The sequence below is a fragment of the Borostomias antarcticus genome, assembly GCF_949987555.1.
Source record: "Borostomias antarcticus genome assembly, chromosome: 11".
Taxonomy (NCBI): domain Eukaryota; kingdom Metazoa; phylum Chordata; class Actinopteri; order Stomiiformes; family Stomiidae; genus Borostomias; species Borostomias antarcticus.
This window is the reverse complement of record NC_140244.1, coordinates 11,015,452-11,032,086: the sequence shown is the minus strand read 5'-3', so window position 1 is coordinate 11,032,086 and position 16,635 is coordinate 11,015,452. Positions and strand designations below refer to the sequence as shown.

General features: G+C 44.7%; 1 protein-coding gene across 2 annotated transcripts in view; it reads right to left on the bottom strand.

The window, feature by feature from the left end:
• ampd2a (adenosine monophosphate deaminase 2a) overlaps positions 1 to 16,635 on the bottom strand; it is a 74,444-nt gene that overhangs the window by 54,654 nt on the left and 3,155 nt on the right. The window contains exon 1 of one of the 2 annotated variants that reach the window (XM_084445658.1): positions 279 to 396. The exons of the other annotated variant lie outside the window; for it this stretch is intronic. The gene's annotated coding sequence lies outside the window, so the exon portion shown is untranslated. Of the gene's footprint in view, positions 1 to 278; positions 397 to 16,635 lie in introns of those variants that run through there. 2 annotated transcript variants of the gene reach the window in all.

Below are 16,635 nucleotides of genomic sequence, written 5' to 3'. Positions count from 1 at the left end.
ACCCAAAGAACCCTAAAACGAAAAACATGCAAAAGAACAGATGCTCTTCAGTCCGGTCCCTGACCTGGACTGAGGACTTGGTCCCCGGGTGCCATGAAAGATGGCTGCCCACTGCTCCTGGCTGCCCCTGGAGGAGGACGGCTGGGGAAGGGATGAATGTAGGGGAGCCCCTCACTCCCATGTGTTGTGTGATCACGTGTGGCCAATAAAGACCCTAGAGGTCCAGATATAATCAAGCTCTACTTAATTTGAATACAATCTAACGATGTTCCTCTTACCTTCTCTATCGTAACGCCTCTCGACAGCACTGCCCCCAACTGTGAGCTTCACCAAGTTTCTTTTTAAGAACCTCCACAAAAATATGCTGTCACAACGACGCACAACACTCACCCATTCACACACTCACATACACACACTCTTCCAGCTGAGGGGTTGCGGCTCTGTCACGGTCCTATCACTCAGGGCTGAGGTCAGAGTCCACAGGGTGACAAACAGGCGTTTCCAGAGGTTCCTGTTCTCCTGAATGTACTCCTCAATGTACTCTATTATACTCCTGAATGTACTATACTGTACTCCTGATAGATAGACAGACAGAAAGACAGACAGACAAAAATGTAGATAGATGTGGACAGATGAGGTGTTCGAATAAGATAATAAGCCTAATGAGACCAACAGTCACCTGCTATTTCGGAAGAGCTAGGAATATTCCACTAGGCATGAGAGAAGCATAGACTAGGTTGACAAAAGCCATGGCTTAGGCCAGTAGTATCCCCCCCCCCCCCCCCGTCATAAAGTGCAGACGGACAGCAGTAGACTGGGGAGAACGCTAGCCACAGCAGATCTGTAGCAGTGTCAGATCACAACGCCAGCGTGGGGGAGGAGCTACATACTGGAGAGGGGTTTCCTTTCAGCCTGCTGGCAACCATCCCACAGCTCCTATAAATCACAACATTTTCCCTAGCTACAGCGCGCTGTAGGCATCCCAGGGCTTCTGTAAATCATACCGAGTTACAGCTCGTCTCCCATGTGGTACTGCTGCTGTTGTCTTGTGGTACTGTGTCACTGCTGTTGTTGTCTTGTGGTACTGTGTCACTGCTGCTGTTGTCTAGTGGTACTGTGTCACTGCTGTTGTTGTCTAGTGGTACTGTGTTTCTGTTGTTGTCTTGTGGTACTGTGTCAATGCTGTTGTCTAGTGGTACTGTGTTTCTGCTGCTGTCTAGTGGTACTGTGTCACTGTTGTTGTCTTGTGGTACTGCGTCACTGCTGTTATTGTCTTGTGGTACTGTGTCACTGCTGCTGTTGTCTAGTGGTACTGTGTCACTGCTGTTGTTGTCTTGTGGTACTGTGTTTCTGTTGTTGTCTTGTGGTACTGTGTCACTGCTGTTGTCTAGTGGTACTGTGTTTCTGCTGCTGTCTAGTGGTACTGTGTCTGCTGTTGTCTAGTGGTACTGTGTCACTGTTGTTGTCTAGTGGTACTGTGTCACTGCTGTTGTTGTCTTGTGGTACTGTGTTTCTGTTGTTGTCTAGTGGTACTGTGTCACTGCTGTTGTCTAGTGGTACTGTGTCACTGTTGTTGTCTAGTGGTACTGTGCCACTGCTGTTGTTGTCTAGTGGTACTGTGTTACTGCTGTTGTTTTTGTATAGAGGTGCTGTATTTCTGCTGTTGTTGTGCGATGGTATTCTGTTACTGCTGTTGTTGTCTAGTGGTACTGTGTTTCTGCTGTTGTTGTCTAGTGGTACTGTGTCACTGCTGTTGTTGTCTAGTAGTACTGTGTTTCTGCTGTTGTTGTCTTATGGTACTGTGTTGCTGCTGTTGTTGTCTAGTAGTACCGTGTTTCTGCTGCTGTTGTCTTGTGGTACTGAGTTGCTGTTGTTGTCTAGTGGTACTGTATTGCTGTTGTTCTCTTGTGGTACTGTGTTGCTGCTGTTGTAAAGTGGTACTGAGTTACTGCTGTTGTCTAGCAGTCAGGTACAGTAGAAGGACTCTGTAGCACAGGTTTTCTGAGACTGAGGGAAAGCAATGACAGAAGTATATTGGACTTTTTTTTGTGTGCGAGGCGTAAGCCGTCGCACCAAAAATTGTGAATGTCAGGTTGTCCCTGCCTCCCTTCCCCTGGTTGACCTGCAGTTCTATGTTGCTACCACAAGAGGCAGTGGTCCCAGAACACCAAAACAAAAGACTATGACACCATTGATTTTCAAGAGCTCCGGTAGCCTAGTGGTTAAGGCCTGGACCACATGAAGGCGATTTATTTCTAAACGCACATTCTTTTGTCCAATTGGGCCTCTCAACCACACGAACACGGCGATTTCACCCACTCAATCTGAGTTTTCTTTAAACGGGTAAAAAGTGGAGAAATAAAAAAATATCTGATTGAGTGGATCAGTGTGGTTAGATAAAATGGAGCTGCGATGACGTCAAGCGTCAAGGGTCAATCCGTTCGTACATGCGCATTGAAGCAAAACGGTTTTCAAAAATAACAATGGCGGAAATGTACCATATTATTCTTCGCCATTATTTATTTATTCTCTATTTTTTACTTTTTTCTGTCTGTTTCAAAGAGTGCTCTGTTCACGTCTTGAGTCACTGCTGCCGTTTGAGTACAACTGGCTGCGCATGCTCACAATGTTCTTTTATGGTACAGTAGGACCCCACTTATCCGAACCCAACGGGACCGAAGGTCGTTCGTATCTCTGAAATGTCCGGATGACTGAAACATATGTTAAAATGCACCAAATTCAATAAGTGATATACTTGTTTCAAATAGCCTCACAATACACCGATAAATACCCTGAATTACTTGTGAAAATGCATCAAAATTGCAATAGCCAACTAAACTCATATAGCCTAGCCTATAATAGGCCTACAGTAGCATAGAATAAAATAAACTAATAAACGCTGCATCATAGGCTACTAGATTCGCAGAACAAAATGGTATAGCCTAAAAACAACCCAACATTAGAACAATTAGAGCAAATGATAATCAATAAATAAATGAAATGACAGACAAGTTGTCGTGTCTTAGGCTATTGTAGCCTAAAAGAAAGTCTCTAAAACAACCGATGTAGGCTAATGTGGCCTAGGCTGTAGGATATAATTTAACAAATACAGTAGGCCTAGTAGACTAATCTACATGCTCACAACACGTCTGTGTTCCTTAAGTCCATTAACTTGGAACGAAAAATGACTCGATGCTCCTCTGCTTCAGGTTGCTGACGCACTTTCTGGCTACCAAGGAATGCAGATCTCGCAGCAGACTCGTTCGCGTTTTGCGCTCGATATTAGAACAAAGAAATGAAACGTGACAGTAGGCTACAACCTACAGGCAACATGTAGGTCTACATACAGTTCTGTTTTTATTCACAGTACGATACAGTACATGTTTATTATGCTAGATTTAAATGCAAGTAGGCCTACAGTACTGTAATGAAAATCCCACCAGTAGATAGCAGGCTAAAAAAAAAAAAAGTTTTTTAAGCCTGTCCGGTAGGCCGGGAGGTTCGGATCTCTGAAGTTCGGATGAGTGGGGTCCTACTGTATTTGACATTTTGCTTATCGCTACCTACTGGCCTGGCATGGCATTGCAGGCTTTAGGGGCGATCGTGTTCGGTTTTGGCTGTTCGTATGGAGATATTTTTGTGGTGTGGGCAACCGGTGGGGGCAGGTGGGTGGCCCAGAGAGGGGTCCACAGCCCCCGACCCAATATGACGCGAGGGGGCGGAGTCTTGCCACCACTCCACTGTCCACGCCACGGACCCCACAAATCAGCCCCTGAGAGGGCTAGAGAAACACGGTCTTCACCGGTGGGGGCAGGTGGGTAGCCCGGAGAGGGCTCCACTCCCCCCGACCCAATATGACGCGAGGGGGCGGAGTCTCGCCACCAAACCACAGACCCCACAACTCAGCCCTCGAGTGGGCTAGAGACACAGGGTCTTCACTGGTGGGGGCAGGTGGGTGGCCCGGAGAGAGGTACACCGTCTACGACCAGCTCTGACCCGAGGGGGCGGAGTCTCGCCATCACGCCACTATCCACGCCAAGGATCCCACGACTCAGCCCCTGAGTGGACTAGAGACCCACGGTCTTCGCCAGTGGGTGCAAGGAGATTGCCCAGAGGTCACTGTACTGCGCTCAATCAGCTCTGACCCAAGCGGACGGAGTCTCGTTGGAAATCTTGTGGGATTTCAGGCAGGTGTTATTGCGTTTTAGTGATGCACCACCGCCAGGTGGCGTCTTTGAGTAGATTTAGCAGGCTGGGCTCAGTGTTTTTCTCCTATAGTCTACGAATGAAGCATCATTAAATTTCACATTCTTTAATTTAAATGCTCTGTTGTAAAGCACTTTGAGCTGAATTTATCTGTATGAAAGGTTCTATACAAATAACGTTTAATTGTTATTATTACCTTGTTCTCAAACACGTTTTCTCCATCTGGATGTAATTTAATTATTATGAACAACTATATCTAGGCCTACAGTAGCCTATCTATCTCGGTAACTGACGTCGGGTCAAGACGTGGTGTCTGTTAAGTCAAATGCGCAAAATAACAGTATTGTAAATATATTTGTTAGTAAAGATGTGGTGAACGTGAGGGTTTTGCGTTTTGTTTCTGGAACGCATTCAACTGGTAGGCTACTCGTAAACCTCGGAAGTAAATTTGAAGACGGGGCACCAGCTAATGTAGCCAAGTCTGAGCGCAGTAGGCTATATGGCTTCAGCACGATACAAAGAAAAAAAAAGCTTGATCGGAGGTGTGGATCCATACAAAATTGACATAGTCGCCATGAGTAAAGATCACTCATTGCCAATCATATCCGGACATTAACTATCTTCTGCATAGCGGCAGGTTTGACAGTGAGTGCGTTCACATGCACACTATACGCCGATCAACCGATAATTGTAATAATGCGATTATTGAAATGGTCTTGTGAATGCCTTCATCTGATTTCCAAAATCGGGGTAAGGTCTTAGAACCGCCAAAGACGTCCATTGGACGATTGTGGGTTTTCATTTGCAAATAACTATATTTTAATAAAACATTGAAGTCCGCCTGTCAATGACTTTCCCTAAAATTGTGTTCTGTTGCACCGCCTATTGTTAAATTATAAATTAAAAAAACATACACAATATTTTGTTATTTGAATGATCTTGAATATATATATATTCAAGATAATTCAAATAACAAAATATCGTGTATGTTTTTATTTATTTATACCGGCCGCCAGCCGTTCAATGAACGGCTATAGGGAATGCGCAGTTTCGCGCTGGCTACAGCCTATTATATGCACAGTTTCGCACTATGTAGGCTATTATAAATAAGTATTATTCATTGGGGGAGCTTGGACTCGCTGGGGACTGGTGGAGAGACGCAGAGCCTCCCCAGACGCGACATCCTCCAGTTGGCTGAAGAGCTGCGTGCACTGGCGTCCAAACAGCCACCGGCGGCGCCCCTCGCAGTGTCCACAGAAGAATACCCCCCAAAAAATACCTGCATGGTGAAGACAAGCTGCAGCAAGAACAGAACTGTCTACCAATGCATGAAGTGCACCATAGCTGTCTGTGGCAGTTGCACTGCCAAAGTGCAGAGGATATGCGCGAAGTGTATTTGAGCTGCCACCTCAACCGTGCGTAAGAGCAGAGCGCATCAACTCATCACGAGTTACTCGTGTATAGCTACAACTAGTAGCCCATAGCCATTAAAACGGCTTATTGTTTTATTCATATATCAACTAGATAATTCTATAATAATGAGTAGCCTAGTAGGCTATAAAAGGAATTCAATAGGGCCTAAGCCTTAAGTTGTAGCCCAGGCTACAGTACAATCACAAGACGCATAGGCCTAGCCTACCGTAAAAAGCGTCGCGTTCTCATAGGCCTATTAACTTAGATAATTATTAATGAGATAAGTATTATGTATCTACGTTCTATGCTGCATCTGTACAGTATACTATTGTTTTATTTGGATCCTTGGCCAAAATGCTGTTCTTGTAGCCGTTTCATCGATTCGTCTCCTTTTGTGAAGTGTAGGCTATATTCTTGTTAAAGTGCGGCATAGGCTTTATTCTAAAAAATATGAGAAAGGCGTCATAGGCCTATAGCCTATGACGCCTTTCCCATACAAATCATATGTTGCTTTTAGTAACATTAAAAACAATGCAAATGCAAATCATGCAAAGTTGAAGGCCACGACTTCATCAGTTAGGCTAGTGTTGCTATGATCTATAGATGCTCAGGTCATAAGCCACAATGTAGCCTGCTTATAGCGAGCGAGAGGGCAGTCTACCATAAAGTGTATAACCATAATGTAATATATCTAGACTACATGCATTGTGGTATTTCTTTATATAGCCCAGCCTGCCTATCAATTGTTTCTCAATAAACAGTTATGTCATCCTCTGAATCCGAATAAGTAGGCTAATAGACCGGCAGCTCTAAATGCCTTCCCAATCAATGAGACATGGTTGTAAAAATGATGTTTTATTGATGAAAGGGTAAAACTGAAAAACATGGAAAGAGTCATTGCATTGATCGATGCAGTCCGTTCAAATAGGTGTAACCGGGTGGTAAATAATAATTCTGTGTTCCCCAGGTGTTACGCTGTGTAGTGAATGTATTTTCTTTTAGTTTTAAGTTAACGTGTAATTGCGTGGGTATTTGGGCCGCCGCCACTAGAGGGCGATGTCGCATGTTCTAGTATCATGCGCAGTGAGATAGTTTCCTGCGCAGTAAGAGTCTTTTGGTGAGAAGCACTTATCGCTGTGTAAGAAAGCACATCTTCGGAATCCAGCATAGTCTGTGGTAAATAATATTAAAATAAGGTACATCTGGTGTTAATATCTTGTTTATACAAGTTTATAGTTAAGTATGTGATATTTTGACCCGCTGGCATGTTTTGTTAGGTGGATTTGACATTGTTGGCGGGCATACTGAGAGCTCCATGCGGGAGACAGAACGTTGCTAGTGAGGTAACTAAGCAAGGCCGCCTTCGTTATGTTTGATTTCTTTCTCAGACTATATACATGTTGACATTTCCAGAGTGATATTAATGTACTACTGTAAGTTACTGTATGCTTACGCATTGTGTGTTTGCTGAATTTCTTTTATTATGTTCACCAGAAGTCCACTGCCGTATTGTTTTGGGAAAACTGAATTTTGTTCTTCCTGCCAATTTGAGGAACTTGTTGGCACTCGAGTTTTCTATGAGTGACATCACTAACAAAAATAAAGAACTCCCCTAGAAGCAGTTGTGCCCGGTGTGTCCCTAAATTTCACGGGCTACAATATAGGCATCAAAAGATAAAGTAGGCCCATTTAAAATGACCAATTACATCTTCAAATCCCTTCTAATCTTGGCCTTTGATAGGGTTTTTTCCCACCCTACTGCCAATTATATCCAGACATTAACTATCTTGTGCATACAGAGCACAAACAATGAAACCCCCCCCCCTACAAATTCTTTTTTATTCAAATAAACTGGATGAACCGGTTTCCTAGCCCTCGATCGTGGGGAGGGGGGTAGCCTACGTTAGCGGGTGCTTTGCCATGACCGGCCATTCCACAGGTGTTGGATTGAATTTGCTAGTTTGATTGATAGATGGATGGATTTAACGTCCAAAGTATTGTGCAAGTATTGTATAGGCCCATGTGTAAGAGATGAATGGTTGTAACCATGAACTCAGCCAGAGGTAGGCCCTACTGTAGATTATCAGCATTATCACCAGTCTCAATTGATGCTTTCCTCTAGGCTACGTGTTGCCATTCATTTAAACCACCATCTCACCTAGACTACTTCTGTTGCTGCATTTTTACATTTATGCTTTCATGATTTTAGAGCGCAATCAACATTTTCCAGGATTCCAATAAGTCCATCCATTCATCCAACTTTGTGCTGAGCGCAGCGCAGGCTGGTAGCCTACTGTCAAGGATCACGACTGATGCACTCCCTTGACACCTTGTCTCGCAACTCCCCAGACCATCAAGAGAATTTCAATATGAAAGACCTTTAAGTGGGGGTATTCCAGGAGGTAGCCTAATGTAGCAAGTCGTCGGTCTTCATGACGCACTGTTATGCTTGTTTGCTGTGTAGATGCAGTCATAGAAGCGTGCATCTCGTCCGGCGATTTGAAACAGCTGGTCAATTCACCCCAACAAGAATAGCCAAGCGAAGGACAAAAATTAAACCACAAACGTTACTGCTGGTCTTGAAACAACTGTGTTAGCCTAGTTCCATATGAGAACACTCCTCGGTCCAATTCCGTATAGTAGATCAGCCTGTGTCCACGTAGTTGCTAGCTAACTGGTGTGTACATTCCATGAATATCCGAAGCAATTATTCCCTATGTAGTTCACTATATGGGTAACACTACTTAGGGAATAGGGAGTGAGTGAACCATTTCAAACACATCTCTAGTCAGCTCCGTTAGCTAGCTTACTCGTCCTGATGCCATGTTCCATATGAGAACACTCTGCTAGCTAGCTAGTTAGCCTACTGTATTAAACCTCTACTTGTCCCGATACCTTGTTCCATATGAGTTAACAGATACAGACCCGACGACAGTTACAGAGATAGATACTATAGATAGATAGGCTTTGTTCGTAATAATTAAAATTACAACCAGACAGAGAACAAGGAGTTTGAGTTCACATAGTTGTTAGCTAACTGGTACAGTTAGCTAGCTAGCTGACCCCTGACGTCAGTTCCCTGTGTCACGTGAATTGTGTTTGTTTACGTTGCATGTCTAGCTTACAATAGCTTCTCACGCCGTTCACTACCATTCCATATTTTTTCTGATTTAAGGTCCCATGACGGGTTTCTCTTCCTGCTTCTGCCTAAGCACTCCACAATACCACAATACAACGGTGTCATGTTTTACCGAAGGAGAAATGAAGTAGACGGTAGCTATCAGTGGCTAAAGCAGTTAGCTAATGTTAAGATCATTCCTCTAGCTGCTTTGCCGCTAATGCGAGCTCGTCTCCGTTCCTGCCCGAGAAACAGAAGTTGAACTAATAGCATCAAAATCAAAATAGCTACAGGAATCATCGTTGTAAAGTTAGCTATCTGCTTTAGCCACCGACAGCTACCGTTAATATTATGGAAGCTGCTGTCGGGAGCTAACTTGCTATCATGGTCGTATCGTGCAGCTTCACAGCCTGCTATTAGCAGACAGCACTAAAGTTGACAAAAGCACACTTGCACATCATTAGAATTCCAACCATTTATATGGGATTTATCATTCAACTAAACATGGAACCTGAATACTACCTGATATTTCAACCTGCTGCCATCAGTGATCGGCGCGTCTGCTTGTTTGCGTCATGAATATCCTACGCAATGACATTCCATGTAGTGTCCCAAAACTGTTAAATCATTCGCTATGTAGTTCACTATGAGTAGCACTACATAGGGAATAGGGAGTGAGTGAACCATTTCAAACACATCTCTGGTCAGCTCCGTTAGCCATCTTACTCATCTTGATGCCATGTTCCATATGAGAACACTCAGTTACCCTACTGTATTAAACTTCTACTTGTCCCGACACATGAGTTAACAGATATAGACCCGGCGACAGAGATTGAAACTATAGATACAGTAGATAGGCTTTGTTCGTAATAATTAAATTACAACCAGAAAGAGAACAAGGAGTTTGAGAACAAGGTAGGCTCATCTAATGTGCGAGATGAGCTACAGCAATGGGTCAATGAGTAGTATTACTGCGCCCCTATGGGCATGCGAGCGGTGGTGCGGAATGCCGTAAAGCGCCTGTTAGAATACCGCAGGTCAAGTTACATTCTTATGTTCTCACATCTGTAACTACTGGTGGAATAGTGGTGGAGCATCCATCGGGGACCCGCTGTAGGTCCGCTAGCCTTGTGTTATCTGGGTTTGTCCCTTACCTTTGTCCAGAAAAAGAAGTTGAACCAATTGCAGCAAAATAGCTAACGTTACAGGAATCATCAGTGTAACTGCTTTAGCCACTGACCGCTACCATTAATGTTATGGAAGCTGCTGCTAGTTGTTGTGAGCTCATGAGCTAACTGGCTATCTCGCTCTTATTGTGCAGGATCAGCATTGGAAGCATTGGAACTGATGTGTCCAGGCGACAAGACCTATCTTAATTTATCAGACATTATTTCATGTCATTTCAATTCACAGCTATTTCAGTGGCATGACTAGCTTCCGTCCTACCAGTCCTGAACAGAAACAAGTCAGCCTCGCACCTAAGCCAGGCCGGACCTGGCCTGGTTTCTTAAGAAGAAGCAAAAAACGAGCCTAAAACAAGTCCCCCCATCACCAGCTCAGGAAGAGAAAGCAGGAGTGGTCAGCTGATCCTTAATCAGGAGATCCTCCCCTCTCACTCCAGGGCAGTATGAGTGGAAACGGCATGTTCTGCACAACTATCAATTAATATCTCCACAACTACCAATGAACATCTTCACAACTATTAATTAACATCTGCATGACTATCAATGAACATCTCCACAACTATCAATAAACATCTGCACAACTATCAAATAAGATCTCCACAGCTATCAATTAACATCTCCAAAGCTAATTAACATATCCACATCTATCAATCTCCACAGCTAGGCCTATCAATTAATATATCCACAACTATCAATTAATATCTCCAAGCTATCAATTAACATCTCCACAGCTATCAATTAACATCTCCACAACTATCAATTAATATCTCAACAACTACCCATTAACATCACTACAAATCAATTAACATTTCCACAAGTATCAATTAATCTCCACAACTATCAATTAACATCTCCACAACTATCAATTAATATATCCACAGCTATCAATTAAAATCTCTATGACTATCAATGAACATCTCCACAACTATCAATGAACATCTGCACAACTATCAGTTATATCCACAGCTATCAATTAACATATCCACAACTATCAATTAATATATCCACAGCTATCAATTAACATCTCCACAGCTATCAATTAACATATCCACAAATCAATTAACATCTCCACGACTATCAATTAACATCTCCACAGCTATCAAATGACATCTCCACAACTATCAATTAATATCTCAGCAGCTATCAATTAACATCACCACAAATCAATTAACATTTCCACGACTATCAATTAACATCTCCACAACTATCAATTAATCTCTGCAGCTATCAATTAACATCACCACAAATCAATTAAAATGTCCACGACTATCAATTAATATCTCCAGAGCTATTAATTAACATCTCCACAACTATCAATTAATATCTCCACAGCTACCAATTAACATCTCCACAACCATCAAAACTGTTCAAAACCACACAGAGGGCATTTTAGACAAGCTGGATGGGGCTCCCATCCTCCATGTCCGTGGCTGTTTTCACTCTGTGTGCTTTGGGATCAGCCAAGCGTTTAATTCGGGGGAACAAAATGACTGCACTGGAGGAGAGAGAGATCTAAGTTATTTATTACTGCAGTAGAGAGAGAGAGAGAGACAGGCTGCCTCAGCACGACAGCCTCAGTCTGTGTCCATGTGAGTTACTGTGTACTATGTGTGTGTGTGTGGTCTGCAGCCTGGATCTCTCTCAGCTTGTTGGCTAATGGGCTAGTCAGGTTTTCTGGAGCTGGGGGTCCCCAGCTAATTATAGAGGTTGCTTGAATGTGCAGGTCTGGAAATTATCATCTGTTGGTCTACATACAAGATGGCATTTGAATCCATTAATCCGCGTCGAAATCCCCCCATTTGCTGCAAAATAAGTATCGTTTTGAGTATAGTTTTTTTTTTTTTATTATTTTTATTATGTGTTATACTGCATTGTGTCTGATACTATGTGGCCTATTGCATGACTGTCATTACTGTTACAACACACTCTGAGATGTGCTGAAGTCTCTTGTGATATGTGATTGTCTGAGATGTCAGTACAGGGTCTCTTACGCAAGCTTTTCCCCAACCACAAGAATATGGTTACTGCAGTGGCTATCAGTGTGTGTGTGTGTGTGTGTGTATTATTGAACTTTGATGCTGTCACTGTTGTCAAGGGGGTATCAGTGACTGTCTGCAGAGAGGTTCGATGGCTGTGACTGACACAATGCCTGGGTCAGGAGCTAGACTAGACGTCTACAAGTGGAATCCAGTGTCTCTAAGTAAACACATAAAGCATTTTTAAAACATGTTCTGCTCAGTAGGCTATACAATGTGATTACCCTGTGTTGCTACAACTCTAATGCTACAGGGTCCAGAGTTCTCTGGCACTAAGCAGAGATGAGGTAAAGAGGAAATTGCTCAATCAGTAATCAGAGTCTGCATGCCTGTATTGATTCGCACACTGAGGATGTCGATATTTCTGAGGACAGCTTCACTATGCTGCTGGAAGGTCCAAGATAGAAGACTGCATCAGCACTAGTTCAGTTGCTGCTTGTAGCTTCTGACTACCTTCATCTTCTTCCAGGGCCGGTAAGTAGCTCGGGAGGTAGAGCAGCCAGCTGGGGATCGCAAGGTCCCCGGTTCGATCCCATGTGCCAAAGTGTCCTTGAGCAAGCAGTACAGTACCTAGTACTGTACCCAAAGCAAGAAGGTCTCAGGCCTTTCTGTGCGGAGTTTGCATTTTCTCCCCATGTTTGCAAGGGTTTCCTCCCAAAGAACCCAATACGAAAAACATGCAGAAGAACAGATGCTCTTCAGCCCTTTCCGTGACCAAGACCTGGACTGAGCACTTGGACTTGAGAAACGATGGCTGCCCACTGCTCCTGGCTGCCCCTGGAGCCAGAGTACAAAACCCACTGAGGTTTTCTCATGTCAATGTCCCACACAGATTGCCAGCTTTGCAGTCTGACTCTTCAAGTAATTTGTATCAAACTAAATGTGACTTGTTCAAGGCTAATATAAGGCTACAGTCGGGTAGCCTACATTTCTAACACACCGCGCCAAGAAGTACATCACAGTACTCTAAAACAGACAGATTGTATGGTATTAGCAAAATACACACACTGAATACATGAGTACACACGCACGCATCAGGAAACAAAAAAATTCTATCCAAAAATCTATAATTTCCTTTAAAAAAAATAAGAAAAAAGAACACGATTTGCCAGGGCCTTATGGTTTTAAGTTGCTTTGAACTTCGCTCCTTCAAAGGCGCTACTGCAGTGCACACCAGGCTGGTCCCATCAGCATGCACGGCCGGTCACTACCCCCTCCCCGAGACGCCAGCCACGCTCTGCTGTTCACTCAAATTATCACCACACTTCAACCAGCAACCTGGATGAAGCAAATCCATCAATCAATTATGTACAATACTTACTTAACAAGGTTTTATGCACTTTGGTAACGAGGTTTTATGGGTTTATGGACATGGTCGTACCGTACAAGAGACAGCTCTGGATAAAAAATAATAATAATAATTTCATTTCATACAACCCTGTGTTACTCTTATTTTCTATATCTACTATTTACTTGTATTTTCTACAATTCCGACACATTTTCTACACACAACATGGGTGGCTATTTGCACTACAGATGAGCAGTACACACACGGCCCCCATCCCTCTGCCCCCTCTCTCCCAGCACCCCCACCCCTCCACTCACCAGGACTGGTGGTGCTCTGCAGGCTCCCCCTCTTGCGCAGCGGGGATTTGGGCTTGGGCTTCCCCAGGCCCTCTCCGGAGGTGGAAGAGGTGGATGAGGAGGAGGACATCTTGCTGCCTGTGCGCCTGCGACGGTCGGAGCAGAGTGACTGCGAGCTGCAGAGCGTCCGGTGGAGGGGAGCGGCTGCTCTGAGGCCGGCGGTACCGGGGGGGGAGTCTCACCAGGGGGGGTCTCTCTGCGGTGGGGCAGTAGGACCCAGGATGGGCGTGTGGAGGAAGACCCACTCCAGCGCTGCTGGTTCAGGATCCCCCCACCTCCCCAGGGGGGCGGGGCTCCAGGCAGCCCAAGGCTTCCCCGCGACATGCCGTATCCAATCCTCCTCCCCCATGGTTGCCCCGACAACCGTGGAACAAGCCGTCTAGAGCCAATGCGCAGGAGGTGCAGGGCGGAGGAGGACATCGCCGAGTCTCCGGTGAGCAGGACGCCCCGCAAACTACAGCACCGATACACCCCCCACAAACCACAACACTGACACACCCTACAAACTAGAGCACCGATACACCCCCCACAAGCCACAACACTGACACACCCTACAAACTACAGCACCGATACACCCCCCACAAACCACAACACTGACACACCCTACAAACTAGAGCACCGATACACACCCCACAAGCCACAACACTGACACACCCTACAAACTACAGCACCGATACACACCCCACAAGCCACAACACTGACACACCCTACAAACTACAGCACCGATACACACCCCACAAGCCACAACACTGACACACCCTACAAACTACAGCACCGATACACACCCCACAAGCCACAACACTGACACACCCTACAAACTACAGCACCGATACACCCCCCACAAACCACAACACTGACACACCCTACAAACTAGAGCACCGATACACCCCCCACAAACCACAACACTGACACACCCTACAAACTACAGCACCGATACACACCCCACAAGCCACAACACTGACACACCCTACAAACTGGAGCACCGATACACACCCCACAAGCCACAACACTGACACACCCTACAAACTACAGCACCGATACACCCCCCACAAACCACAACACTGACACACCCTACAAACTACAGCACCGATACACACCCCGCAAACCACAACACTGACACACCCTACAAACTACAGCACCGATACACACCCCGCAAACCACAACACTGATACACCCTACAAACTACAGCACTGATACACACCCCACAAACCACAACACTGATACACCCTACAAACTACAGCACTGATAAGACACCCCAAAAACTACAACACTGATAAGACACCCCAAAAACTACAACACTGACACACCCCACAAACTACACACTGATAGACATCCCTCAAACGACAACGCTGATAGACACTGAAAAAACACTGATGGACAACCTACAAACTACAACACTGACACACCCCACAAACTACAGCACAGATACACACCCCACAAACTACAACACTGATAAGACACCCCACAAACTACAACACTGGTACACACCCCACAGACTACCACAGGGATGCCCCACAAACTACAACACTGATAGACCCTACATACTACAACACTGATACACACCCCACAAACTACAACACAGATACATACCCCACAAATTACAACACAGATACACACCCCACAAACTACAACACGGATGCCCCACAAACTACAGCAATGTCAGACATCCCACAAACTACAACCCTGATATACACCCCATAATCTACAACACTGATAGACACCCCACACACTACACCACTGATAGTTACCCCACAAACTACAACACTGATACACACCCCACAAACTACACCACTGATAGTTACCCCACAAACTACAACACTGATACACACCCCACAAACTACACCACTGATAAGACACCCCACAAACTACAACACTGACACACCCCACAAACTACTGTACACCACTGATAAGACACCCCACAAACTACTGTACACCACTGATAAGACACCCCACAAACTACTGTACACCACTGATAAGACACCCCACAAACTACTGTACACCACTGATAAGACACCCCACAAACTACAACACGGATACCCCACAAACTACGACACTGATATACACCCTATAAACTACAATACTGATAAGACACCCCAGAAACGACAATACTGATAAGACACCCCACAAACTACAACACTGATAATATGCCCCACAAACTACAACATGGATGCCCCACAAACTACAGCAATGACAGACACCCCACAAACTACAACACTGATAAGACACCCCACAAACTACAACACTGACACACCCCACAAACTACAACACTGATAAGACACCCCACAAACTACAACACTGACACCCCACAAACTACAGCACTGATAGACACCCCACAAACCACAACACTGACACACCCCACAAACTACAACACTGATAAGACACCCCACACAGCACTGATAGACACCCCACAAACTAAACATTGATACACACCCCATAAACTACAGCACTAATAAGACACCCCATAAACTACAGCACTAATAAGACACCCCAAAAACTACAGCACTGATAGACACCCCACAAACTAAACATTGATACACACCCCGCAAACTACAGTACTAATACACACCCCAAAAACTACAGCATTGATAAGACACCCCACAAACTACTGCAATAAGACACCCCGTAAACTCTAACACTGATAGACATCCCGCACACTACAACACTGATAGACACCCCACAAACTACAGCTCTGATAAGACACCGCACAAACTACAGACACCCCAAACTATAACACGGATACACACCACACAAACTACAGCTCTGATACACACCCCACAAACTAGACCACTGATAGACACCCCACAAACTACAACACTGATACACACAACACAAACTACAACACTAAGACACTCCACAAAGTACAGCACTGATACACACCCCACAAACTACAGCACTGCAGGCTGACTACGGCTGAGCAACAGGCCCAACAGGCCAGGCCGGGCCAACGGTACGGGACACTTAGCCTAATTTGTCTAACAACAGAAAGCAATAAAAGAAACCTAGATCTGATGAAAAGATTATACCAGAAAAACAA